General features: G+C 45.9%; 1 protein-coding gene across 20 annotated transcripts in view; it reads right to left on the reverse strand.

Annotated features, from left to right (window-relative positions):
- The window catches only part of LOC128345096 (uncharacterized), a 212,356-nt gene that overhangs the window by 86,018 nt on the left and 98,684 nt on the right, over window positions 1–27,654 (reverse strand). For 3 of the 20 annotated variants that reach the window (XR_008316264.1, XM_053296491.1, XM_053296483.1), the window contains exons 4-5: window positions 21,827–21,890; window positions 20,717–21,714 (exon numbers count right to left, since the gene is read on the reverse strand). The exons of 1 other annotated variant lie outside the window; for it this stretch is intronic. The gene's annotated coding sequence lies outside the window, so the exon portion shown is untranslated. 16 more of the 20 variants (XR_008316263.1, XM_053296486.1, XM_053296484.1 and 13 more) reach the window with 14 other exon arrangements.

Genomic DNA, 27,654 nt, shown 5'->3' on the forward strand with positions numbered 1-27,654 from the left:
TCTGCGGGGGACGTAAGCATTTTAACGCTTCCTCCCCTGCAGCATGGAGCCCTTTATCCCTGATCATGGGAAAGTGCTCATTGTGGGGCTTTAACTCTTTGCCCTCACAGTACCATCCTGATGGAAATCTCCCCACTGTCCAAGAGGGGCACATGAAGAAAGGAAAGCTGCCATTGGTGTAAATGGCAGCTTCTCTCCAAAGGCAGATAGGAGGTTTGCTGGTGCCGCATGCTAGAGAAAAGAGTTAGCCCCGCTCCCTGTGTGCCACAGTCTCGTCCTGATTGTTCCCTGATTGCAGCTTCTATTTCAAACAAGCAAAAATATGTGCAGGGCCCCATTACATGTGCAATGAGGCATGTGGGTGAAAGTACTTTTACAACACAGCAGCCCTCTCCAACACTCATTCGCAATGAGGGCAAAACACTGCCCTTATCCTTAATTGCCTTCACCAAGTCAAATCTCATTGGGTATGTGGCTTTGTCATGCTGTCACACTGGCCATGTTCTAATTTGCTGGGATCATGTGGCAAGTGAAAAACTGAGAGAAGGGCAGTGGAGCATGAGGAACTTTAAAAGAGTAGGCATTTGAGGAGCTTCCAGAAACATTTCAGGTCCCCTCCCAAAGCCCTTTAACATGCTGAAAACTGTATTTGTGAACATTCAACCCAGTCATATTTGGGCAAGGGAAAACTTAACTCTCTAGGGAAATTTGTAGTTAACAAAGATTTGAGCACCCAGCTCCCTAGAGAATTTTGCAGCTGACAAAGATTTGAGACGTAAATATTAGGGATGTGCACAAAATGGATTTTGTGTTCTGTTTCAAACTCGAAACAAGAGACAGATGGCCAAAACATTTCGTCGAAACAGCAGTTGAACCACTTGTTTCAATGAAACAAACTTGAAATGTTTCAAGTGTTTTGGCCATAGGGAACAAATGGGGAAACTTGAAACACCTCATTGTTCCCCATGGGTAGCTTCTTGGGACACCAAAGTGGGTTGTGTGGTAAGGCATGATGGGTGCTACCTACCATCCAGCCCACCAAAGAAATGGGCATGCAGGAGATGTTTAACAAATGTCTAACCTTTCCACAAACTGCCTTAGGATCAACAATTTTTTATTTTACAAAAAAAAAAAAAAATGTTAAGAATTGCCCACTTGCCTATTTCTTTCGTGGGTTGGGTGGAAGGTAGCACCCATCATAGGGGCTACCAATGGGGAACAATGGGTTGTTTCAAGTTTCCCCTTTGTTCCCTATGGCCGGAACAAGCAGCACTCACGCACTGCAATGCATTTTGCAAACCTGCCTTGAAAAACATTGCAGATGCTCACAATAAAAGTGAATCTGCCCCTCCCAATACAGAACACACATTTCAAACAGTCCAAAAATGGCCAAAAGAGAATCACTGACCCAGAATCTACTGCCAGCCACAGTGCCTGTGCTGCAGTAACATCATTGGCACAAGTTGCTCTCCCACACACAATTATGACTCCTTACTTCAAAGCATTGCCACAGCAGCACCTTAGCAGCAAGCATAGACATAAGCTCAACTAAAGCAAATTCAGCCACATTTTGACTGAGTACACCTTGCAATGCAGTTTGCAGAGCAGACCAGAGCAGTGAGAGAAGCACAAGTTAGTCTCAAGGCCACTGAAATTGCGCCCCTGTCCAAACAGGAATGATGGGACTTGTAGTCAACAATATCTGGAAATCCCTGTTAAAAGGAACACTGTATCATCTAGACATGGTTGTTGATCAAAACCTGAAAACATGAGCCATCTCTGTAAAAGACTTAGAACAACATCCAGGAGTTATGCGCAGATTACAAGTGTCATTTTCTCTGTCTCATCTCATTCTTTTTTTTTAAAAAAAAAAACATGACTTTGTCCTAGAGGATCACCTGCCCAAATAGCCACTAGCAAAATAGGGGAAGAAGAAGGTGGTGGTGGTGGTGGGGTCCATAAACCAGTGAATGATTCCTGCCAGCCTTTGTCTTATGATGACTGTTGGCTCATGATGGGGTATATGTGCATTCACCACACCAGTGCTTACTTTGACACCAAGAGGGAGGAGGATACATTAGTTTGCCACACTAGACAGAGAAATTTGCAACAGGAGCAGACAGCCAAGTTCTGCCAGGGCCAAAACCAGCCCCTGCCAGACTAAGAAATCATTGTAATTTGCCCCTTCCTGTCACAAGCAGTGTGCTGTTCTTTTATTATTGACTCTAACTCTCAGATATCCCAGTCATGGATGGAAAACTCAGGGTCAATTTACAAGAGACACATTTTCTACATGGAAGTTTCTTCTGTGCAGGTGTTGTGCAGAAACCCATGTGTAGTGACTGCCAGGGGCATAGCAAGGTTGGAATGGGCCAAGATGAAATTTTAAAATGGGCCCCCAGCCCCTCAAAGTCCAGGGCCTCCACACATCCCAGGCCCCCAAGGATTTAAGTCTGATATTTCAAAATAAGTATGCTGCCTGGAAATACATTTCACTGAATAGACACATGCACACTTCCTATATAATAAGATGGTTGGGTATCTGTGTCCCTGGCGGATGTTCTGCGCATGCGTGAACTGCAGGGGGCGCCTGATTGGCTGGAACATTGGCGACGCCGGCCATGGCCAGCGGAGGCAGTGGGCCTGGCCGGGAGGAGGCGGCGGGGGAGGCCGAAGAAGACGGCGGGCCCGGGGGAAGCCAAATCCCTGGGGAAGCGGGCCCTGCAGAGGGGCCGGAAGAGGCGAGGAGGCGGCGGGGGAAGCCGGGCGAGGCAGTGGCGGAGCCGCCACCTCGGCCAGAGGATGCGGTGCAGGCAAGGCAGCGGTGGAGCCATGGCCTCGACCAGAGGAGACGGTGGGCCTGGCCGGGAGGAGGCGGCGGGGGAGGCCGGAGAAGACGGCGGGCCCGTGGGAAGCCAGAGCCCTGGGGAAGCGGGCCCTGCAGAGGGGCCGGACGAGACGAGGAGGCGGCGGGGGAAGCTGAGCAAGGCAGCGGTGTGGGCGAGGCGGTGGCAGAGCCGCGGCCTCGGCCAGAGGAGGCTGTGGGCCCAGCCGGGAGGAGGCGGCGGAGGAGGCCGGAGAAAACGGCGGGCCCGGGGGAAGCCGGAGCTCTGGGGAAGCGGGCCCAGCTGAGGGTTGAGGCAGAGAGCTGGGCAGGGCACCAGCGGGCGGGGGCGGCCAGCAGGCGGGGGTGGTGAGCAGGCGGGCGGGCGGCGAGGCGGTGACGGGCCCTGCCAAGGGCCGAGTCGGAGAGGCGGACGAGCGGACGGCCCCGATCCCGGGACAAGAGGAGGGGGTGGGGGGAGAGGTGGCTGGCCTGCGGACGGCCGCACACACTGTACACAACGCTTCTAGCGCCCGTTAATGTTAACGGGCTTAATGACTAGTCACAGTATATAGTGATATACATTGAGTACTATATATTTGTGCTACTTTTAATGCCTCGAATACACTAGCAACGCTAATTATTAAAATGGCCCCCTCGCTGCAGATTAGCAAAGGAGACTTTCAACCATGCAGGGTGAGCCTATGTTTGTTTTCTCAGAATTCTGAACAAATTCAGTCAAGTTTGATTCCAGGAGGTTTTTCACACGAGGCTTTTAAAGCCCTTTAACACACATCTCCTCTGGAATGGAGGTGCTGCATTCCCATGTTGGCCAGATTTACCCTGAAGTCCCTGCAAGTTATTGGGGAGCAGTTCACACACAAGAAAAATAAAATAAAATAAAAGCACAACACATGCTTCACAGTTCTCACTCAGACCTTCTGGGCTGCAAAAAAACTTGAACATAAGTGCATTTATAAATGAATGAATGAATGAATGAATGAATATTTGTTCCAGAAGTGTTTGTAATTTTCTGCCCTAAAACAAGCCACTTATAGGCCTTTTTAGATAGTTTTTGTTTTTAAAGCCAGCACATTTTTCAGTCTATTATAAATTAAATATTCAGAGACTTCTCAGTCTCACCCCGCCCCCCATATCAAAGCCCTATGGCAAGCAGATCCCTATATACGGGGGTAACCACAAAAAGGAATTCACAGCCTACCTGGCAAAAGCTGTGCTGGATGGTCTGGTCTGCTGCAGGGAGGGTCTGCTGCAGGGATCTCTGCCAGCCTCCTTCCTGGCTTGCTTGGCCTGCCGAGTTCAGGCTTCAGGGAGGCCTACTCGGAGGCCTCTCTGGAAGCCCCGCCCACCCACCGATCAGCTGAGAGGCGGGGAGAGAAGAGCTCTGCAGTTTGCAGGCTGCTCCGATCCTAGGCCTCGCCGATCCTAGGCTGGAGCTGGAGGCAAGTGGCTGAGGGGCCCTGGGGCTGGGCAGGTGGGCAGTGGGGTGGGGGGGCAGGAACTGGCATGGTGCCCCCACCTCAGTGGTGCCTAGGGCATGTGCCCTGCCTGCCCCCCAATTCCGCCTATGCTTCCATGCCCACCTCACCTCCACTGCTACCACCTCCCTGTGTGTTTCCCCCTTTCATTGTCCCTGGGGCCCATCCCCTTCTTTCTCACTCATGTGCTGGCTTCCCCCCACCACTCCGCCTCACTAGCCTCAACATTGATTGCTTCCTCCCTGCACCAGCCTCACCTTGTGGCTTTACCTGTAGGGCTGTTTGGCAATCCAGCTGGCCGCTACAGCATCCCACTGACTTCTCTGCACTGGTCTGTGACTGTAACAATATATGTACTTACTTACTTATTTCTCCTATTGCTGCTCTTCTCCAGCAGCATCACTTGTTCTTTCTCCCACTGTCTTGACAGCACCAGACTTGGTCCATGTGGCTGGGCTGGTGGATGAAGTATCATCCAAACCAGCCTTTTCTATCTGAACCTTGCATTTGAGAGGGCCTTCACCCAGGCTTGCTTGTAAAATGAATGCATGAATTCATACGTGTACAGACACCCAAACGGATTGTATGTACAACACTGTTTGAATAGGACTGGTGCATTTTTAAAAACCTACCAACAATTCCTATGAAGAGGGTGATGTCTTTCATCGTTTATATCTGCATTGCTTTATAAAATATTATTTGCCTTGAGACCTTGGGATGGAGACAGGCTAAAAATAACATCTCGTTATACAAAGAAATGACTGTTTGCCTGAATGCAGTGCCTAAGAATCCCTTCACAGCAGCAACAGTAACCTAGACTGATGAAGCCTTGGCTGTAACCTACAAACTGCTCACAAATTAGAAACTTAAATGGGCACACCCTAGGGTGCGAGCATACAGATTTTACCCATAATATACCAATATGAAAAGGAAACTTGCCTTTTTTTAAATCAAGTGTACACTGCTGTAGACACCACATAGTTTGGAGGCCAATTATCATTTTCCTGTGGTTCTGTAGCATTGGCACTGTAATGATTTTTATTTTTAAAAATCCACTCATACATCAAGGCAATTCAGACGATCACCAAGAGGGTAGGGCAAGTGTGCTACCCTGCTTTGGAAGCTGTGTATGCTCCTGATTTTTGATTGCCTCTTAGTGAAGAACTGGGTAGGAGGAGAGGGGTGTGATAGTCTGTGAGACAGGAGCTCGGTTGGTTGGCGCGGTCTTACCCAGTGCTTGTACCAGCACCTTAATGAGGTAGGAGGAAAAGCTATCCTAACCAGCTTCTGCCTCCAAGCCAATCACTTCTTCCTCCTCATACCTAGTTCTTTGCTAACTTCTTCTTCTTATCCATTCAGTTGTGCCCGACTCTTGGTCACTCTATGGATCAATGCACTCCATGCCATCCTATCTCATACAGCTTCCTTTAATTTCACCATGGTCATTCCGGTGTCATTTTTTATAATATCCAGCCACCGAGTACAAGGCCGTCCCCGTCTCCTTCTTCTGGTGATCATTCCCAGCATAATTGTCTTTTCAAGTGAATCAGCTAGCATGACATGAACAAAATATAGCAATAGCACTTACATTTATATACCGCTCTATAGCCGGAGCTCTCTAAGCGGTTTACAATGATTTTAGCATATTGCCCCCAACATTCTGGGTACTCATTTTACCAACCTCAGAAGGATGGAAGGCTGAGTCAACCTTGAGCCCCTTGGTCAGGATCGAACTTGTAACCTTCTGGTTACAGGGTGGCAGTTTTACCACTGAGCCACCAGGGGCTAAAATATGTCAGTCTTTGTTTAGTAATCTTGGCTTCTAGCGATATTATTGGTTTAACTCAATCTAAAACTTCCTTATTCATGATTCTCGCTGTCCAGGGGATACGCAACAGTTGCCTCCAACACCACATCTCAAAAGACGACAGAAAATTGGGAGTGTGCACAGCTCCTGAAGCTGAGTAGGACACTTCTCCTACCCTTTTAGTAAGCATGTGAACTGCCTTATTCTGTGGTGTATCGTGAACAATAAACGATGAGTTTGCTTTAAAATGAGCAACTAAGTTGGATTCTGAGAGAAGATGAAGTTGGACATCTCCCCCATTAGATCTTCATGTCCCTAGGAGTGGAACTTAGGCCCAAACTACATTTTACAAAAAACAACCACCATCATGTGGCTGTCACAAAAAGCAGCAGCTATTTAATTATGAAGGTAAAGATTAGTTATCATGATCTGCTATGTGCTGTTGTTGGTGCACAGATGTGTTGTCTGCCTTGTCCGTCCTCTGTCCCCTCTTGAGACCTCAGTAGTGGAGGGGTGGGATTGTGTGCCACTCTTTCCCTCTTTCTTGCAGTTTCTCATGGCTGCCTGTCAGAGAGCAGAACCTACTGCCTTTCTGCACTCTTCCTTGACTTCTTTCACCCATTGGCTAAATATCCCCTCACTCCACCCTGCATGCTTAAACCACCCTCACCCTTGTGAGGCTTCCCCTGCTCAGCTGCATCTGTATCCTAACATGTTGCCCTGACAACCCTCCATGCTTGTCCGAGAGTGTACTGAAGCTTTGCCAGTGTCTTGAGGTGTCTGAGGCAGGGCGTGCCTCCAAGACCAAGACAGGGGTTGAGTCATATGGGAGTGGGGCTTGTCTCTGGCTGAGGGGAGTGGCACAGTTAGGACTCGTGAGTCCTGATAGCAGTGTGAACATGTCCAGAGTTTCTCCACCTTCCCCAAGCAGCAATTAGGATCAAGGAACCTGTAAATTCAATAACATTAGCCCTCTTCAGATATTAATAAATATGCAAATGATGGGGGTGGCACCTTCTGAGACGATGACACACACCCCCTCCTCACACACACACGTGTACACTGAATTTGTGGAAGAGTCTGAAAGGAGCTACCATGCTTAACTAAACATGAATGAGCAGATATGGGAAAGAGACTCAGGTCACTAGGGCCACACTTTCCTTGGAACGTGTAATTGGGCATTGGAAGCAAAAGATACTGGGAGTGCTCTGTTATTAGCCCATGCTATTTTGAGCTTCTTAACTTCAAGCAGAGTTCTACAGTTGTTTATAGACATCTCAGAGAACTGTGTCAATGATTATAGACAGAGCCAGCACAAAATGAAATGAAACGAAGTGACAGAATATTGCCAGAAAACTGAGCAGCCCAACATCCCTTCCTGTCAGAAAATAACACCTGAATTTGGTGGGTCTCTGAATGAATTTTAAATTGACAGGATTTCACCCTGTCTCGCTCAGTATCTGTCACAGCTCAAATTGTAACAGGCAGCCTATACTTAGGAGAGTTTAGGGATTAAGAGAAAATAACTGTTTGGGACAACAATTATACAGCTAAAACAGGGCAAGAGTGTCCTGAAGACGGAGCCTTCTGCATACAGAAATTCTATTGCCGAGTACATTATTTTGGTTAACAAGTTTTAGGGATGTGCAGGAATCATGATTTGACACACAATTCAGAACACATCCCCAGCCCCTTTAAAACAGAAAGCAGGTGCATACCTGCTCCTCCGCTGCTCGCCCCCACTTGCTGAATCAGTGGTGCTCCTCCCACCCACCTCCTGCTTGCTGGTGCACAAAAATAGCTTGGAGGTGTGCTGCCAATTCAGGAAGTGGCAGCGAGCTGCAGGTATTCATGTGCTCTGTTTTAAAGGGGTTGGAGATGTGTTCTGAATCACATGTCTAATCATGATTCATTAACATCCTTAACAAGTTGTTCTGGTACAAACTAATCTGCCTACTTTTCTTTCACTATCCCTACAACTGGACTAATTTTGGTCCAAATTGGTTATGCAGTTCACAAGTTAAGTTCATTTGTGTCTCAAAATTTCACGTCTGCCATCTTGCATAGGGTGGATGACATCATCACAAACTATGCCTTTGAGGTGTCCCTATGTGTCCCTATATCTATACGAAGTTTGGTAAATTTAGTCCCATTTCCACCTCAAACGTTCACATGTCCACCATCTTGAATCATGGTACATTTAGTCCCATTTTAGTACCAAATTTAGTCCCATTTGCACCTCAAACATTCACATGTCCACCATCTTGAATCATGGTACATGACATCATCACAAACTACACCATTGAGGTGTCTCTATGTGTCCCTATAGCTGTGGCAAATTAATTTGGTTCAAATCAGTTAGGTGGTTCACAAATTAGCCCACTTGCGCCTCAAATATTCACATGTCCACCATCTTGAATTGGGGTGGATGAAATCATCACAAACCACACCATTGAGGTGTCCCTATGTGTCACTCAATACAATTGTACCAAATTTGGTTCAAATTGGTTTGATGGTCCACAAATTAGCTCACTTGCGCCTCAAACGTTCATGCATCCACCATCTTGAATTGGGGTGGATGACATCATCACAAACTACACTGTTCAGATGTTCCTACAACTGTACCCAATTTAGTTCATATTGGTCCAGTCATTGTGAAATTGACAGGAGGTCACTCTCTCACAGACACAATGCTGGGTAATCTCATAAATTTCGGCTAACAATGAAGTGCTGTGCTGCTATGCTCAAATGTAGGGTGAGACGATGGCTAGATTTTAAGGCATGGCTGTCTGCAACTAGCAATAGCAATAGCAATAGCACTTACATTTATATACCGCTCTATAGCCGGAGCTCTCTAAGCGGTTTACAATTATTTTAGCATATTGCCCCCAACATTCTGGGTACTCATTTTACCGACCTCGGAAGGATGGAAGGCTGAGTCAACCTTGAGCCCCTGGTCAGGATCGAACTTGTAATCTTCTGGTTACAGGGCGGCAGTTTTACCACTGCGCCGCCAGGGGCTTTTTGGTGAATGGTTTTGTGAATGGTAGTCACTAGTTTTGGTGAATGGTAGTCCCCAAAAACAACAACCACTGGGAGACTTCTATTCACATAAAGCAATTAATCAAAAACTACCTGGCCCTGGGCAGAACATCTGCATCCTAGTTCTTCATCTCTCACCCCTCCCTAGACAATCCGGCTCCCTGCCGTGCCTCCCCCTCCTTAAGCTGCCCCCTGCCATTTGGGATGGCAACGGAGGTAGTGAAAGCTTCCCTGATCCCCCCCCATTTCCCTCTCTCTTGCTTCCCCCAACTCTCTCTTTCCTCCTCCTCTCCCTCACCTCTCTCCCCCACATAATCCTCTCCACTCCCACAACTCTCTCCCCAACTCTCTCCCTCCGCACAACTCTCTCTCTCCTCCTCCTCTCCCTCACCTCTCTCCCCCACATAATCCTCTCCACTCCCACAACCCTCTCCCCAACTCTCTCCCTCCGCACAACTCTCTCTCTCCCCCATCTCTCTCTCTCCCACTCTTCCACCTCTTGCTCTCCCCCCACAACTCTCTGGCTCTCCCCCAACAGTCTCCCCCCCACAACTCTCTCTCTCGCCCCCCCCACAATGCGCTCTCTCCGCCACAACTCTCTCTCCCCCACAACTCTCTCCACCTCTCCCCCCACACCTCTCTCTCCCCAACTCTCACTTCCCCCCAACTCTCTCCCCCAACTCTCTCTTGCTCCCCCTGCAACTCTCTCTCTCTCGCTCCCTCCCCTCCAGAGGCATCGCAGTTGCCTAGATCAGCTCCTACTGCCAGCCTCCATCTGAGTCTCCTTGCAAGGAGGATGGCCAATTTGGGTGGGAGAGCTCACTGAGAGCCGGCCTCCGTTGCCCTGTCAAGTCTCCTCATGAGAAGAAGGGCCAAGCCGGGGCTTCCCTTCTGGCCTTCATGGACGACCTTCAGTGTGCTCTTCTTCCCTGGCTGTCCTCCTCGTGAAGAGATCCGGCAGGGCGATAGAGGCCACTGCTCAATGTCTCTTGTTCTTGCTTCCTGGTTTCCAGAATGCCACCACCTCCCAGCCTTCCCTCCTTCCTCCTCCTCTTCAGCAGCTGCCCCTCCATCCGCCGCTCAGCCCTACTCCGTGCCTTCTTTCTCCTCTGGACAACTCTCGTGAGATGTGCCATGTACTACGGTATGTGTGACACACATCCTAAGGTTTTTAAATATAAAGACGTGTATTACAATGGAAACCTGCATTATATAGTCAACATTGCATATATAATATGCATAATAATACAGTGGACCCTCGACTTATGAACTACTCGACATCCGATGTTTTCAACTTACGAATGACAAAAATGGCCGCACGCTTACAAATTTTTCGAGCTACGAACGGAAACCGTTGGCGGTTTAGATGCGGTTTCCTCGACTTACGAATTTTTAGATGTGGCTTACTCAACTTATGAATTTTTTCAGACCTCCGTGGGTGCGCTTTTCGACTTACGAAATTTTCGACCTACAAACGTGCATTCGGAACGGATTAACTTCGTAAGTCGAGGGACCACTGTATACATAAGCATGAATCATCATCATCAGGCTGTACAACTTCAGCCCTCCAGATGTTTTTGTACTACAGCTCCCAGCCACAGTGGCTAATGATCAAGGATGGTGGGAGTTGTAGTCCAACAACATGTTTTAAATTTTTTAATTGCTGTAATCTTTGAATTTTTTGTGTTTTTGTGTTTTTTAAAAAATGCTGTTTTAATAGTTGCTTTTGTTTTTATTGTGTGTGTTTTTGCGAACCGCCCGCCTAGAGCCTTTGGAGTCAGGTGATATATTAAATCAATCAATCAGCAGCAAGCAAGCAAGCAAGCAGCTGGAGGGCTGAAGTTGTTCAGCCCTTATAATAACACCACATATTTACTTGAGCTCAGAAATATAAATTGTCATCATCTTACATCTCTTTCTATATCAAACTCCATAAGGCAAATTGTTTGGACTTGCTCTGGAAACAAGTTCTTCCACAGAAGGATTGTGGAATCCACAAGGTAAAGTTGAAACCACAGTTGATATTGCTTCTGCTCTACAGAGCAGAAGATACGGTTGACATGAAAAATGCCCCCTTTCTGTACTTCCAAAAACTTCTGGTAATTTTTCTGTTTGTTTTAGTCACTGGGAATCCTGACTCATCAACTTCAAATCCAAATAACAAAAGCAAAACATAGCCATGTTAGTACCTACCCAAGGGCTGGTTTCTGTAGGCCAAAGAGCTTGGAACATATAGCAGAATGTGAAGGCACTTATCCAAACCCCTGGACCTTTCAATTTTTGGCAATCACTAGACTGACATCTGGAAAATGGAACAGCTTAGTAAGTGGCTTGCTGTAAGATGTATTCTGAAGGATAGTGGTAGGAGAATTTCACACCTTTATTTTTCAGGTTCCTTGAATTATCAAGGCTTTGCTGCTACTTCACTGTGATTACGCAAAAAGAACACGCTGACCCACATTTAGAGCACTTTCTCCTCATTCTATGGAGTGCCTTCTTGAGCAATACAATTCTGTGAATCTCGTATGACACACGGAGAGATGTGTCAGAGCAAATCTTTCATAGAGAAGATTTCGCAAGCTTATTATTGAATTCCCTAAAACCATTGACTCATGCTGTCCTTGACATAATGAAGTGCTTCCTCCCCAAAAGGCCATTACACATGTACAGCAGGCTGAACGGAGTGTATGAAACTGCTGTAGACTTCAGCCTTTTGACATAAGCAGAACAATGCCTTTGCCTACAGCATCCTGTGTCGATGATTCAGCTTATTTCTTTGAGTACAGGAAGGGAGGGAAAGATGGTGGACGGGTTCCCCCCACCAAAGAGAGGCTTTGGCTTTCTGCCTCCCTGTGCACTTTATTTGAATTGCTACATAATGTGAAGCCACATTTCAGAAAGGATGAAATGCATTTGACAGATATCTAGAATAATATTTTTTAAGAGTTGGAAGCGACCTTGGAAGTCTTCCATCCAACCCTTTGCTCAGTGCAGGAAACTACTAGAGCAAAAGCAAAACAAGCAGCCATATGGACAGATGAAGCCACTGTTTACCGAGACAAACCACTAGCCCATCAAGGTCAGTATTCTCTCTTCTGAATAGCAGCCACAGAATGTGGCATGCCTGAGACAGCACAACATATGACACTTGTTGCCGGCACACGCCTCCATTTTTGGCATATGACAACTGCAACATTGACCACCAATGCTTGCCTTCATGTACTCCCTCCTGCTTCCTTTGTGTGCTGCTGTTGTGATTCAAAGTTAAGAAGTGGAAGAGAAAATAATGAAAGGAAGCAGACTACAGGAGGTGCTCCATATTGCACTCTATTGTACTCTACTGCTCTTTCCATAGAGTACAGTAGATGTTCTATAGAATGTCCCCTACATTCTTTCATGATCTCCTCTTCCGCTTTCTCCTCTGCATTACTAGCTCAATGAGGGAGACAGGAGGTGTGCACCAGGTTAGGAGGAGGAAGCGGCAGCAGTGGATAACACCCACAAGCCTAAACTCTATGAGGTAATGACTAGCTGTCAGTGACAGAGCAGCTATTTCTAGATTCTGCCCTGATCAAAACATCAAAAGACCTACTAAATGCATGGGGCCAGATACTGTTTGAAATAGGTCCATGGTGGGTTGGCAAGGCCATGAAGTCCTGAACCAAAAGAGAAGGCTCCTGAGCATTCATTCTGAAGACCTCCAGAATTACCAGTCTGGGGGGAATCTAGCAGCATGCCAGATACCATCTCTACCTTCTCAGGCAGTGGGACTTGCACAGTGGGATGGGCAGTATCCAAGCAGAATCCCAACACTGTCCTGTGACCCCAGATTTAGGAATAAACACTAGACAGATGGCTGTGGCACAGGACATCTCACAAGGGGAATGGACTCGCAATAGACCACAGCATGTGTCACTCCCCTGTCCACCTGACCTCGGATGATGGAGCTGTGGAAGGAAACCTGGTATACACAGCTGGGAAGGATTAACTCCTCCCAGCCCATTTACCCAGGGCTTCATTACACATGTCAGGTCAGCATGCTCATCTAGGAGCAACTCTTGGATGGCTGAGAACTTTCCATTCATTGTCCAGCATTAAGCAGCAGTTATACTAGGAGCTGGTAGTAGGACCACCAGAGTATCTGTGGGTCAAGAGAGGAGCTGGAAGAGGAAACAGGCATTAATTATAATTAATTATAATTATATCTTGTCTCACCATATCTCCTACTCCCCAACACTGGCTGAATAAGAGTGGCAGTGGCAGGAACTCCTTTCACTTCTCACTAACATCTCCAGATGCACACTAATTACCCAAATCACAGAAATATTGCTCAAAATCTTAGCTTTCTCTTTCCTTAGCTGACTTTCCTACCCTTAACTCTACATGACACTATCAGATTGAAATGATCTATTTACAAACAAGAAGTTTTGGTAAGCACTAATTTGTCTACTTTCCTTTAACCATCCCTACAACTGGACTAAATTTGGTCCAAATGGGTTAGGCAGCTCACAGGTTAGCCCACTTGTGCCTCAAACATTCATGTGCCCGCCATTGTGAATTGGGGTGGATGACATCATCACAAATAATGACGTTGAGGTATTCATTAACACGCGAACGTCCCACATAGCGCATGAATATTTGAGGCACAAGTGGGAACCAATTTGAACCAAATTTGGTACTATTGTAGAGACACATAGGGACACTTCAGAGGCATAATTTGTAATGAAGTCATCCACCCCAATTCAAGATGGCGGATATGTGAACAACAAAGTAGGAGGTTCTGGCAGTCTCCTATATCATCTAGCAGCTGGGTACAGCTGCTGGAAATGGGGGCACACACAGTGCCCAAATGCGCAGGAGCTGTGCATGTATCAAATGTGCAGGAGCTGTTGGTACACTCCCTTGCAGGGTGGGGAAGGGTGCCTTTAAAAACAGGTAAGGAGTTCCTTACCTGCTCGTCACCTTCCCACTGCTTTCCCCTCACCAGTACTCATTTTAGAAACAACCGTGCAGGGCTGCAGTGTTCGTTCCTGCAGCCTGATCGGCAGTGTCATGCACATGGCCAGGATGCAGGATCACCAGCCATGTGCATGCCAACGTAGATCAAGGCTGCAGACCAGCACAGCTGTTTCTAAAACAAGCACCAGTGAGGGGAAACCGGTGGGGAGGGGGCGAGCAAGTAAGGAGCTCCTTACCTGTTTTTTTAAAGGCACTCCCCCTCTACCCGTCAAGTCGGTTCGAATGCCAGTGTTCGAACATGTTATGCGCTCCAGAAGGGAGTGCCAAACCGTTTGTGCATGTCCCAACTCCCAAACTTGGGTAGACACTTGCCCTACCCTATTTCTCATCATGTGAAAGCACCTAGTATGTTCTGCTTCCCAGGAAAAGATGTCAATGAGATCAGCTCTAAAGATATTCCTCTAGCCAAAAGAATATGAGAGTGTATTTAAACATTCAGAAAAACCAAGTGCTCACCCAGAGAAAGCCAGGGAGTTCTTTCTCCTGCCAGCCAGGCTCTGCTTCAGTGATACACAAACCATCCTCTCTTCAATGAGAAACAACCAGTACATATTTTGAAGTGGGAAATGAAGCTCAGAATTATCCTGAGAGATCAGCTTACACACCTAACAGAAAAATAAGAAAGAGCCTTTACAGGCAGTCAGCCCATTACAAACTGAGGGTAAGGTTCAGTTTAGATTCATCATTATTTGTGAAATATGAATTATGAATCATTATTTATGATTTTTAGCCTACTTTCCAGTAAGCTTATGAGATTACCCGGCATTCCAAGTGTGTGTTCCCCACTATCAACTCTGCAATGCCTGGACCAAAATGAACCTAATCGGGTACAGTTGTAGGGACACATAGGGGCACCTTAATGGAGTGGTTTGTAATGATGTCATCCACCCCAATTCAAAATGGTGGACATGTAAACATTTGAGGTGCAAGCGGGCTAACTTGTGAACCACCTAAGCAACTTGAACCAAATTTGCAACAGCTGTAGGGGCATATGGGGAAACCTCAGTGCCATAGTTTGTGATGATGTCATCTACCCCAATCCAAGATGGCAGACGTGTGAATGTTTGAGGTGCAAGTGGGCTAACTTGTGGACTCTCTAACCAATTTGTACCAAATTAGGTACAGTTGTAGTGAGTGAAACACAGTGGGATCTCAATGGCATAGTTTTTGATGATGTCATCTACCCTGTTTCAAGTTGGCAGACACATAAACATTTGATGCGCAGGTGTGCTAACTTGTGAACCGCTTAACCAATTTAAACCAAATTTCCTACAGCTGTGGGGACATATAGGGACACCTCAACTACATAGTTTGTGATGATGTCATCCACCCCAATTCAAGATGGTGGACACATAAACTTTTGAGGTGCAAATGGGATAACTTGTGAACTGCCTAACCGATTTGAACAAAATTTGCTACAACTGTAGCACACATAGGGATGCCACAATGGCGTAGTTTGTGATGAAGTCATTCAAGGTGGCAGATGTGTGGACTAACCTGTGGTCTTTCTAACCAATCTGAAACAAATGAGGTACAGTTGTAATGAGTGACATGCAGGAATACCTCAATGGCATAGTTTGTGATGTCATCTACCCCAATTCAAGATGGCAGACACAAAGTTTTGAGGTGCAATTGGACTAACCTGTGAACTGCCTAACTGATTTGAACCAAATTTACTACAGCTTTAGGGGCACATGAAGAAACTTCAATGCCATAGTTTGTAATGATGTCATCTACCCCAATCCAAGATGGCAGATATGTGAACTTTTGAGGCACAAGTGCACTAATTTGAGGACTGTCTAAGTGATTTGGACCAAATTAGGTACACTTGTAGTGAGTGGCACACAGGGACACTTCAGTGGTGTAGTTTGTAATGATGTCATCCACCCTGATCCAAGACGGCAGACACATGGACATTTGAGGTACAAGAGACCTAACTTGTGGACCTCAATCTGAACCAAATTTAGACCAGTTGTAGAAATAGTGAAAGGAAAGTAGGCAGATTAACTAGCTTGTTTAAATCTCCAGTTCAGTTCTGGGTTTGACACTGACTATTCAAAGTGGTTTGGTATCCTAAACCCTATCCAGTTCAAATACCATGAACCAGTTTTGAACCAGTTTGGGTACATTTCCTATTGAAAAACTCTTTAGCTTGCCATGTAACTAGAAAATACTTGGAACTATTTAACTCAATATGGAATTATTTAACTTGAGAAGAAAACACAAACTGTTGACTGAAAAATAAAGTTTAATTATGTAAAAACTGTTTTCCTGTTTTTACAAATAAAAGAAATACAATAGGATAAAACCCAGGAAAATAAAGCAATCACCACAGAGTTTAAAGCAACTCCTGATTACAGAACAACATATTTTGAACCATTTATCCCTTTGGGGTGACTTAATCACTCCTGATTAAGTTTCAGTACAACCACGATATATTTGGTTTGCATTCTGTTCACTGATTTCTATCTTATTTATTTATTTATTACATTATAAACTGCCAATCCAAAGGTTCTGGGTGGAGCACAACAAATTTTAAAAAGACATAAAACTAACACTATCTAAAACACACTACTTAAAACAATATAAAAACAATTTAAGACAATTCAAGACCATTTAAAACCTTAGAAGGCCAAGACAAACGAATGAGTTTTCAGTGCTCTCTTAAAGGCCAACAGTCAGCCTAAACTGTGGATATCTGAGGATATCTACCTTAGTCAAACACTGTATTGTTACATAGCAAAACAACAGAACACTTAAAAGATTATCAAGTGATCTCAATGGAGACAAGGGCCCAGTATCAGAACCAGCAGGAGATTTTGCCACTGGAAGAGAAAGTTCAATAAGAATTTAATGCGTTGTCCTCCTTCCCACTTCCTGGGTCCCATATACCGAATGCTGAAACTGCCATATGCAGGATTTTTTTAAATTCAGTGCTGGGATTCAGTGGTGGATTTATTTGGCAGGAGGGGAAAGTATTACATTGTGCAGCGTGAAAGAGGGGTGATAATCCAGGCAACTGAGGCACAACTAGAGAAGAGATACATGGCAACTAGTCAAGAGGCAAGAGTAGACATGGTAGGTCTGTGATGGCTTCCTGCTCTGTTTCCAGAGATGACAAATCCAGTTATATAGAGGCCCTGATTCATTTTGTGACTGCAGTACTTAGCAGGGTTTTTCTTAACCCTTTGAAATGTCATTTTTTTAAAATGGGGTTATCCAGTTACAAATCTTGTCTAGTTTGCCCTCTTGTCTGCTTTAGACCTGAAACACACACATACCAAGGGGAGGCTCGGAACTGGCCAAACCCTTGCAGGAGGGCCAGAGGCGTATCTAGGGAAAATAGCGCCTAGGGCAAGGACTGAAATTGCGCCCCCCCCCATCCAAACATCTGACACCCATCTTTGAGATAACTTTACCATAATATCAGCTCAAAAATACAAGTCAAGCGGCAGATAAAGTTTATCCAGTCCAGCTTTTACAGATCTCCCTCAGAACACTACTAAGGCTACAATTCTCAAATATTTGCAAGAAATTTTAGCAAACTGAACAGAAATGTACTCGATGCAAGACTTTTAGGAACAGGTTGCAACTTTTCATTTTTCTTTAAACATACAATGCTGTCTCTGGTTGCATTCTCATAATCACAGCAATACTAAAGGGTTGTCAAGCCCCTTGGAGCTCTACTGACTGTTGGCCACACTACTATATTTCTTCAGCTACTTGGGAAATTACAACAATTAACATCCATGCATCAAAACTTCAGTTAGTTGACTGCTAAGCTGAAAAGAAGCAGATATGACTATCAGAAGGGTTCCTGTGAACTGGAAGTTCCCAGCAAGCAACTAACACAAGGGATGGGAGAAATATCCTTTTGGTGGCAGCCCCTGGATCTCTTTATAATTACCACCACACTATTATTTTGACAGTAAGTGCCATAGGGATTTTGTGTAAGAAACAAGTGCAGATTTTTCTCAAATAGGGTCCTAAAAACAAATCGTTTTGCTCCATGCACCCCTACTGAAACGGAAGAAGCCATAGGAAGAACACAGCTCCAGCCCCCCTCAATACCTCACACATTAATGCAACGTTTCCAATCAGAACTCTCTTTCACTCACGCACACATAATATCGAAGGGTTTTTTAAAAGTGAGAGAGGCTCTCCTTCCAAAAGAGAGGCTCTCCTTCCAAAAAACACTGGGGTTCAGGGGCGTAGCAAGGTTGGAGTGGGCCCAGAGACAAGATTTTAAAATGGGCCCCCCCCCCAAGTCCAGGGCCTCCGCACACCCCAGGCCCCCAAGGATTTAAGTCTGATATTCCAAAATAAGTATGCTGCCTGGAAATACATTTCACTGAATACACACACACACGTCACAATATATAGTGATATACATTGAGTACTATACAGTACATTTGTATTACTTTTAATGCCTAGAACACACTAGAAAGATGAATTATTAAAATGGGCCCCTCGCTGCAGATTAGCAAAGGAGACTTTCAACCATGCAGGGTGAACCTATGTTTGTTTTCTCAGAATTCTGAACAAATTCAGTCAAGTTTGATTCCAGGAGGTTTTTCACAGGAGGCTTTTAAAGCCCTTTAAGACACATCTCCTCTGGAATGGAGGTGCTGCATTCACATGTTGGCCAGATTGACCCTGAAGTCCCTGCAAGTTATTGGGGAGCAGTTCACACACAAGAAAAATAAAATAAAAGCACCACACATGCTTCACAGTTCTCACTCAGACCTTCTGGGTTGCAAAACAACTTGAACATAAGTGCATTTATAAATGAATGAATGAATAAATAAAATTAATAAAATACTGTTCCAGAAGTTTTTGCAATTTTCTGCCATGAAACAAGCCACTTATAGGACTTTTTAGATAGTTTTTTTTGTCAGCAAATTTTCCAAGCTGTTTCAAAATAAATATTCAGAGACTTCTCGGTCCCTCCCCCCCCCATATCCAAGCCCTATGGCAAGCAGATCCCTATATATGGGGGGGGGGGCGGGAAAGGTAACCACAAAAAGGAGTTCACACTCTACCTGGCAAATGCTGGTCTGGGTTAAGCAGGGCAGCAAGGGGTCTTCTGCTGCAGAGAACACTCTGGCTGCCTCCTCCTTCCTGGCTTGCTTGGGCCCTACTCGAGTTCAGGCTTCACTGTGGCCTACACGGAGGCCTCCCTGGAAGCCCCGCCCACCCGCCGATCAGCTGAGTGGCGGGAGAAAAGGAGCTCTTTGCAGCTTGCCTGCTGCTTCGATTGCGGGCCAGCAGAACAAGCAGGAGAGACGGCGAAGAGGGCAAGTGGCTGAGAGGCTATGGGGCTGGGCAGGGGGCAATGGGGAGGCACATGAGGTGCCTCTGGGGTGCCCCTCCAGGCAGTGGGGCCCCCAGACAACTGTCTCCCCTTGCCCTATCATTGTTACGCGCCTGCTGGGGTTATTTGATATGGACAGACAAACTCTCCTCAGAAGTCTGTTTTGCTGAGTCACATGTGTTATGTTTCACAAGGCAGACAAGTCTCTCTCTCCCTCTTCTCTGCTCCCCCCCATACCCTCCCTTTTCAACTTTAAAATAAAAGGAAAGAAGATCTGCTTGTTCCCCAACCCCCACTCCAATGCCAATGCTAAACCTTTGAAGCTTGATTCAGCCTGTGAGCGACACCCGACACCAGCTCCTCCAAACTCCAAGGAGATCACTGGGTCTGAGAGCTGCAAAGCGCTGGGGAGAAAAACTTTTGTCTTGCTCTGGACAGCACACGGCTGGATTCAAAAGCCCACAGCCACAGGACACGCAAGGGGAATCCTCCTTCCTCGGTCAGCCAGCTAACAGAGGGTTCCCAAAACACTGCATTTGCTGGAGTTGGAGGGTGTCATAAAAGCACCCTCCCTTTTGAAATGGGCAGCAGTTTCCAGGAGCCACCAACGAAGGAGCCTCCTTCTTTCCCGCCCCATCTGATATTGGTCGGTGTCTCTCACACAGACAGCATTCCTCCCACCCACTGCTCTCCCAAGTCACCCAATTACATGCTTCGAGAGACAAAAGCAAGGGTTCCCCCATCACCACACACACAGTCATGTGTGTCATTGGTTCACGGAAGCTTTGGACACAAATCTTTCTTTGCCAAAACAAACTGCCCAGGATCAGCCTGGAGTATTCAGGTCGCGGCAATATCAATCACAGTCAGCAGCAGGCTTTACCGAGAGTTTACTGCAAGGGGCTTTACTGCAAGGTCCAAGACTAGTTGCCAAAAAAAGGCTAGCTGATGCAAAAAGTGGGTTGTTGTTGTTTTTACCCTGGTCCCTGGATATAAATGGGGGCGGGCTAAACTCTAACACACAATTAAACAATCGGAATCCTGTGTGAAGTGCTTCCTGATCGCTCACAGGGACTGCAGGGTAAATCTGGCCAATAAATGAGGAAGATCCGGAAGCGGTTAGTTTGTTATGCAAGGGAGTAGGGGCGCTCTCTCACGCGCGACACACACAGGAGAGAGAGATTTGAGCAATGAATTATAACATAACTTACTTTGTTAATGCAGAACAGAACTGAAGAATAAAATACAGCCAGAGGGCAGTGTGGTGGGCAAACGGCAGGCAGGCAGAGTCAGAGAGGCAGCAGGAAGGAGGTGAACAATGTGAACGTCCCCAGCAGCAGCTGCTCTCTCAACCAAAGCAACCTCCTCCGCTCCACTCCTTGTGTGTTCAGCAAGCAGGGAGGGAGGCGCTGAGACAACCGGCATGGCGGGCTTGTGCACTCCGGCAGCCAATGGGAGCGCCCGCCTGCTGGAGATCTCATAATGACTCATCATGAGTGCACCGCTGCTGCCTGAGCCTGTGTGGGGGTGTTGCGGGTGCCAGATCCGCCAGCCAGGCGCCTGGCCAGAGCTGGAGTCAGATGCTGGCCAGCTCGGCGCCAGCGGCCACAGTGGTGAGCAGCGGGCTTTTTAAATTTGTGTGGTGGAGGTGGGGCAGTCAAATTGCACCCCCTTCAGGATGGCACCTAGAGCACGTGCCCTGCCTGCCCCACCCTGGTTCCGCCTCTGAGGAGGGCTGCTCTTGAGCACAGAGAGGCTTCAGGCTCCTGAAAGGAAAGGGCTTCTCTTTGCTTTCTTCAAATCTCAGGTTTCTCCAGCCACTACCCTTTCCTGACACAACCCTGATGACTGCCAATATACAGTATCTTAGAGCCATGACTTCATCCACTGCAAATGTTAATAGGGACGCTGTGTCCAGATAGCACTTTGTGTCCTGCATGATCTTCTGGGAGAGGTCAAAGAGCAGGAGAGAGTCAGTCAATACCCCATGGTCTGCAATGGAACAGTCCAAGCCCTGAATGCAGTCTCAGCAGTCAGGGTTTGATCGAGCCTGTATTTGGTCATTCACTTCCAAAGGGCTGCATAGTCTTCCTCTCTGTTTCATCTCACTCACCACAATGGCCTCAGCTGCCACATCCTTTTCAAATTCTAGTATGTCTTTGATGCTGTCCAAAATGGCAACTATGAAGAGTGTCCTGTTCACAATGATCTGAAAGTTATAACCATTGAGTTGTTAGTGAGGGAAGGACTTCATTGTACCTTCTTTGAAATGGACCACCAGGTCCATTACTTGATGGTAATTACTTGATGGCATTACTTACCTGATGGTTGCTATTATGTCCTTTCTTGTAACCACATCCCTCCTATGGAATATTCTGCAGCTTCCTAGAGTGATTGTAGAAATGAGAAAGGGATCAGAGCAGAAAGTGGAAGCTCCCAGAACTCATCTGGGGCAAATGTCTCTCATGGAAATTGACCTGCGCTCTGTGGAGGAAGGCCCTCTACTATTCTGAGGAGTCCCATACCAGCTGTCTCTTTGTCTCTCCTCACTGAAATACACATCTGGAAGGGGAGAAGGAACATGGGAAAACACACTGTTGGATGGAATGAAGGCAGGCTGCCATGCATTGTTACAGTTGCACAGAGATGAGACACAGCATAAGTTGAGGATCCACCTGTCAGATAGCCAGCCTGCTGCCAAAAGGCAAAACCTAGCTGAGCTGTTGGAGAGAACTGCTGGGAAGAAAGTATACTCTTTCACTGATGCCTTGGTCTGTTAAGTCTGGCCAGCTAACTGGGGATGTGACTGGTAACTGTGCCTGTTGGTGGGGGCTGGTCCATAAACCCATATTCACTAAGATCCTTAAGGTGTGTGTGTGGTGGGGGGGCAGGGCTAGTTTCCTTTCCCCCATGATGTGCCTTGCTTTGACCTGAGATTGTAAGCCTGCAAGCAGGGCCTGCACTGCTTTTTAATTTTTGTGCAGCCATAGGAATTCTAGGTGCATCAGGAATAATATTAATAATGAGATATTAACATCTCCCTCTTCAAAGAGAACCTATTTCTCACCAAAAAACTTTTAATTCAAACCTACAAGTCTGTCAGGTGCCTAAGCACTAGCTCCTAACATTCACCCCCAGTCCCAACAATTCCTCAGGAGGCGGAGGCACCTCCTCAAATATAGTGACTTCTGAATTACAGAATTGAGATCCACCTGCTGGATCTGATGGTAAGAGAGCCAGGTCTATTTGGCTGTGTCCCTTCCCAAATGTCCATTTTGTGGGGTTGCCCTTAACAGACTCATCTACGGGAGCAACATTCCGCAGCCTCCTGTAGAAGAAACAGCAGAGTCTTTGCAGTCTATAAGAGAGCAGGGAGAAGGTAAGAAAGAGGCTTTTAGGCAGGCATTTGAGGAAGAGGAGACTAAGGGGTCAGGAATTATTGCAGAACAGCCAGGGCATTAATACAGTAACCTAATAGGTTTCAACTGACTGAACTGTGTTCTTCTGATTGACAAATTGGGTAGACAGCTTCCAGAACATTTTGATGCAGAGACATTTGGAATATTGGCTGACATCCTAATAAAGTGTTTGTGTCTTTAGGGGCTGAGGGATCCAACAGGAGCCTGCATGCAACTCCCCCTGTCTCCCTGAGTGAGTGCAGTTCTGCAAGGGCTTTTAGACTCAAGAGTCTAAGGGCCTTTAGCTCTCCACACTCCAGAAGGGCTCTGAAAGTCAGAAGCATGTTGCTGAGGGTCAGTGACATGCTTCTAATCTTGTGGAACATTTTTGCAGCACTTTGGGAACACACTGGATTCTAAAGGCTCTTGCAGAACTTCGCTCACACAGGAGGAGTTGCATGAGGGCTCCCGTCGCACCCCTGCAGTCCCTTGAAGCATGAGTACTTCTTCAGTCAGCATGTCAGCCACTGTATAAAGTTCTGGTCAGCCCATCTCAAAAAGGTTATCTTAGACATGGAAAGGTAGCAGAAAAGGGGGCCAGTGTGGTGTAGTGGTTAGAGTGCTGGACTAGGACCGGGGAAAGCCAAGTTCTAATCCCTATTCAGCCAAATACTTGCTGGGTTACTCTGGGCCAGTCACTTATCTCTCAGCCTAACCTACTTCACAGGGTTGTTGCGAGGAAAAACTGAAGTAGTAGTACACTGCTTTGGGCTCCTTGGAGGAAGAGCAGGATATAAAATGTAATAACTAACTAACTAACTCACTAACTAAATAAATAAATAAATAAAAAGGGCAAGCAAAGCACTCGGGGGTGGGATGGGGGTAGAACAGCTTATCTGAAAGGAAAAGCAAACACAAATGAGGCTTTTTAACTTGAGAAGCCACAACAACAGGGGCATGACAAAAGTTTATAGAAGTATGCATAGTAGAACTGGATAGAGAGAAGACCTTCCCTCTCTCATAATATTAAATCTTGGGGGTCATCTAGCAAAGTTGATTGGGAGAGATTCAGAACAGGAACAAAAATAAAATAAATAAAGAAAAAATTCTTCACACTGAATGTTGTTTTCAGAATCAGTTTTAGGAATTTGCTGCCATAAGATAAGGCAAAGGTAAGTAGCTTTTATAGATTTTAAAACATCATGGAGAATAGATAAGTATTAGCCATGTCAGTAAAACCTCCATGATCAGAGGCAGTCTGCCACTGAATAGAAATTGCTAGGAAACATACAGAGATTCCAGAATAAAGGCCAATCCAGTTGTAAACTCTCCATGGCAACCCTGTGATGGCAGGACTGAGAGTATCAAGTTTTGGGCCTAGAAGCAAGGCCCATTTCTGGGGCCTAGCTTATGTTAGTACTAACTCTGTGCTCCAGACAGTGGGCATTAAGAATACCCTTTCCATCACAGTCACACCCCATCTGGTGGGACTTTGGTAAAGATGTCCACAAAGGAAAAAGCCAGCTCTCTGGCATGAAGCATTTAAAAGGGTCCTGGATATCATCCTGCAGATAACCCTGCCCTGGCTGGAGAGGGAGGAACTCCCTAGGACTGTCCTGAAATGCCAGGGATAGAACTAGAAAGGAGAATTTTTTCAAATCCAACTTACAATGCAACCATCTCTCTCAATTTTTTAAGTCCCCTCCCTCTCACTATCCCTCCCTCCTAACACTATCACTAAAGCCTCCTTCAGCCATTATTAAAAAGCCCTGCTATAGCCGTGTACAGCCACCTTAAGTAGCGCAGCGGGGAAATGTTTGACTAACCCCTGCTAACTTGGCAAAGAGGCACCTTTTAATGTGGTGATTATCTTTATTTAGCAGGGGGAGAGTAACTGGCCCTCCTCACACCCAGCACAGTACCTCCAGTGACTGTTGCTGGTATCTATCTTATGTTTCTTTTTAGATTGTGAGCCCTTTGGGGACGGGGAGCCATTTTATTTGTTTGTTATTTTTCTGTGTAAAGTACCCTGAGCCATTTTTGGAAGGGCAGTATAGAAATAGAATACACAAACAAACAAATAAATAACAAGCAGAAGGTTGCCGGTTCGAATCCCTGCTGCTACGATATCGGGCAGCAGCAATATAGGAAGATTCTGAAAGGCCCCAACTCACACTGTAACGGAGGAGATAATGGTAACCCCCTCCTGTGTTCTATCAAAAATAAACCACAGGGCTCTGTGGGCGCCATTACCTTTACCTTGATAGCCGTGTACAGTGAGCAAACGGGAAGAAAGTCCCACTCCTGTCCTGTTACTCACTAGCGTGCCCCGCCACTCATGGTACGATGGGGCTTGTCTGAAAAGGGAAGAGCCCTCCCCACGATGGTGGGCAAGTCTGTGATCCACCCTCACAACCACGGATGTCCCCGCCATCATGGGGAGGGCTTTTTGCTCTTCAGTCTTCAGACAAGCCCTGTTGAAACAATGAGCGGAGGGGCGTGTGGGTGAGTGATGTGGTGGGGATGAGACTTCCACCCCCTTCGCCCTGCTGTACATGGCTTTTAGAGAACATATAAATCAGGCTTAAAAAACAAACTACTAATCTGAAACCTAACAAACTAATCTGAAACAAGTCTTTAACACTTTCACTCATTACCGAGCACCAATACAAACAAAACCACTATCAATATTTCAGTGTTCTCTCTCTCCCCCCCTTCCTCCCCCCTCTCTCTCATACACACACACACCTTATTCCCTTCTTTCTCCCTAACTTTCTCTGCTTCTCCTCCTCCCTTCACCTCTCTCCTTCTTACAATGGGACGTTTCATAAAAGAGGGTGTGTCACTAGCTACTTGCCTCAGCAATGACCATGGGTCCTCTTGAATCTAGAAGGTTTTTCCCCCAAAAAAACTTTGGGGTATTTGTTGTTGTTTGAAATCTCTCTATATATTATTATGCCTGTTTATTCAATAAATCTGAGGACACTTTATTCACCACCATATTTAAAGCGATACCACTTCAAATCCCTTATAGCACACCCCACACACCTCCATACACTGCCATTCATCCAAATAGCTGCCTTCGTTGCTGTGGTATGCTTTCGTCTCTGCAAGACAGGCTGACTCATTTCTTTCTTGAATATATCATCTTGAAAACTCCTTTCTCTAGCGATGAAAAGATTATATGAAAAAGAGGAGAGGTTTGTACCTCTACAATAACGCCATTCACACACACAGAAATATAACCTGCCCAGATATCAGCGAAAACATACCCACCAACATTTCACAGATGAAAATAGGGCCTCTCTTATAGCCCTGATCTAAATCACTCCTCCAATGTGTCTCTATGAGGGAAACACACAGGGACAGATGCAATATGCAACAGATCTGACCGGAATGAAGCCTGGTGCCTGTCAAGGCCAGGACACCTTATGCCCTCAGACTGCCTGTATGAGGTCACTTGTCTTGCCCTTTCCGTGAAGTCTCGGACACAACTCCATAACATGGCCCTTTTTTCCCCAGCTCACCTCTCTGCAGCTCTGGTAAGTCAATGGCTTCGGTGTCGGCCCTTCATGAGCACAGGAACTCTGGACTATAATGTACACAAGGAGAGCCTGTTTTCTCTGTTCACGGAGCTACTATTACAAGTGAAAACTATTACACTGAAGGGAAAAAGTGACATGATGTGTCATGGCTGGGGTAATATCAGGCACAGGTAAGATCAAACAGGTATTCTCCCTCATGTATCTTATAGAAGAGATAGAGACAGTTGAACCCAAAATGTAATGCATTATTAAAATACATTCATAACACTAAACTTATTAATTGTTAATTGGTTTGGGCATGCCCATGTCAGTCCAGTTACAACACAACACATCCTGATCACTCTCTGCCTTCTCAACTGATTCCAACTGCCACCCGCCCACCAGCTTTCTGCTGTCACTGAAACACCAACATTCTAAAGACTAAGCCAGGGACCAATAGGCAATATTTAATGGGAATCTTGATGATGATGATGATGATGATGATGATGATGATGATGATGATGAACACTACTTTCTCTTCTTCTGTAGGCTGTTCTTTGGGGACACATGAGTGGCTGGGGCCTATATGAACTCTTCAGATCTAGGCCCAAATGAACTGGAGTCTGCAGATAAGTTGTGCCTTTTAAAAAAATCTATTTTAAGTCTAAATTTTATGTACTGATTAATAATTGCATTACTAGAAGAGGTCTGTTGTGTGCTCCTGTTTTCACAGATTCATTAGGGACTGTTCCTGCTATCTATCTATCTATCTATCTATCTATCTATCTATCTATCTATCTAATTTTTATACCGACTGATATATAAATCCCTAGGAGATATAAAATTTTAATATTAAAAAATCACAGGTTAAAATACATAAAACACAGTAAAAATATAAAATTAATTATTAAAATTATGAAAATTCTAATTAAAAGAATCTAATTTAAAAGAATGTATTACATTTCAATCCCACCTTTCTGCCATCATAGAACTCAAGGTGGAATACATGGAATTTCATTTGTAGTAGAGCACTAATCCAGACACTGACCAGACTTTGCTGCCTAGCTTCAGCAAAATGGCTTATCATGTGCCCCCAGACCATGTCCTGGAACCCTGGTATACAGGAACAGACAGAGTGAGTGGTGTTTTGATGCCTGAAGGAAGGTGCTATGCGGCTATTACCCGCACCCTGCCCAGAATCAGGCATATGGATAAGGAATAGTGAGC

Source organism: Hemicordylus capensis, chromosome 2 (assembly GCF_027244095.1).
Source record: "Hemicordylus capensis ecotype Gifberg chromosome 2, rHemCap1.1.pri, whole genome shotgun sequence".
In the NCBI taxonomy this organism is placed as follows: domain Eukaryota; kingdom Metazoa; phylum Chordata; class Lepidosauria; order Squamata; family Cordylidae; genus Hemicordylus; species Hemicordylus capensis.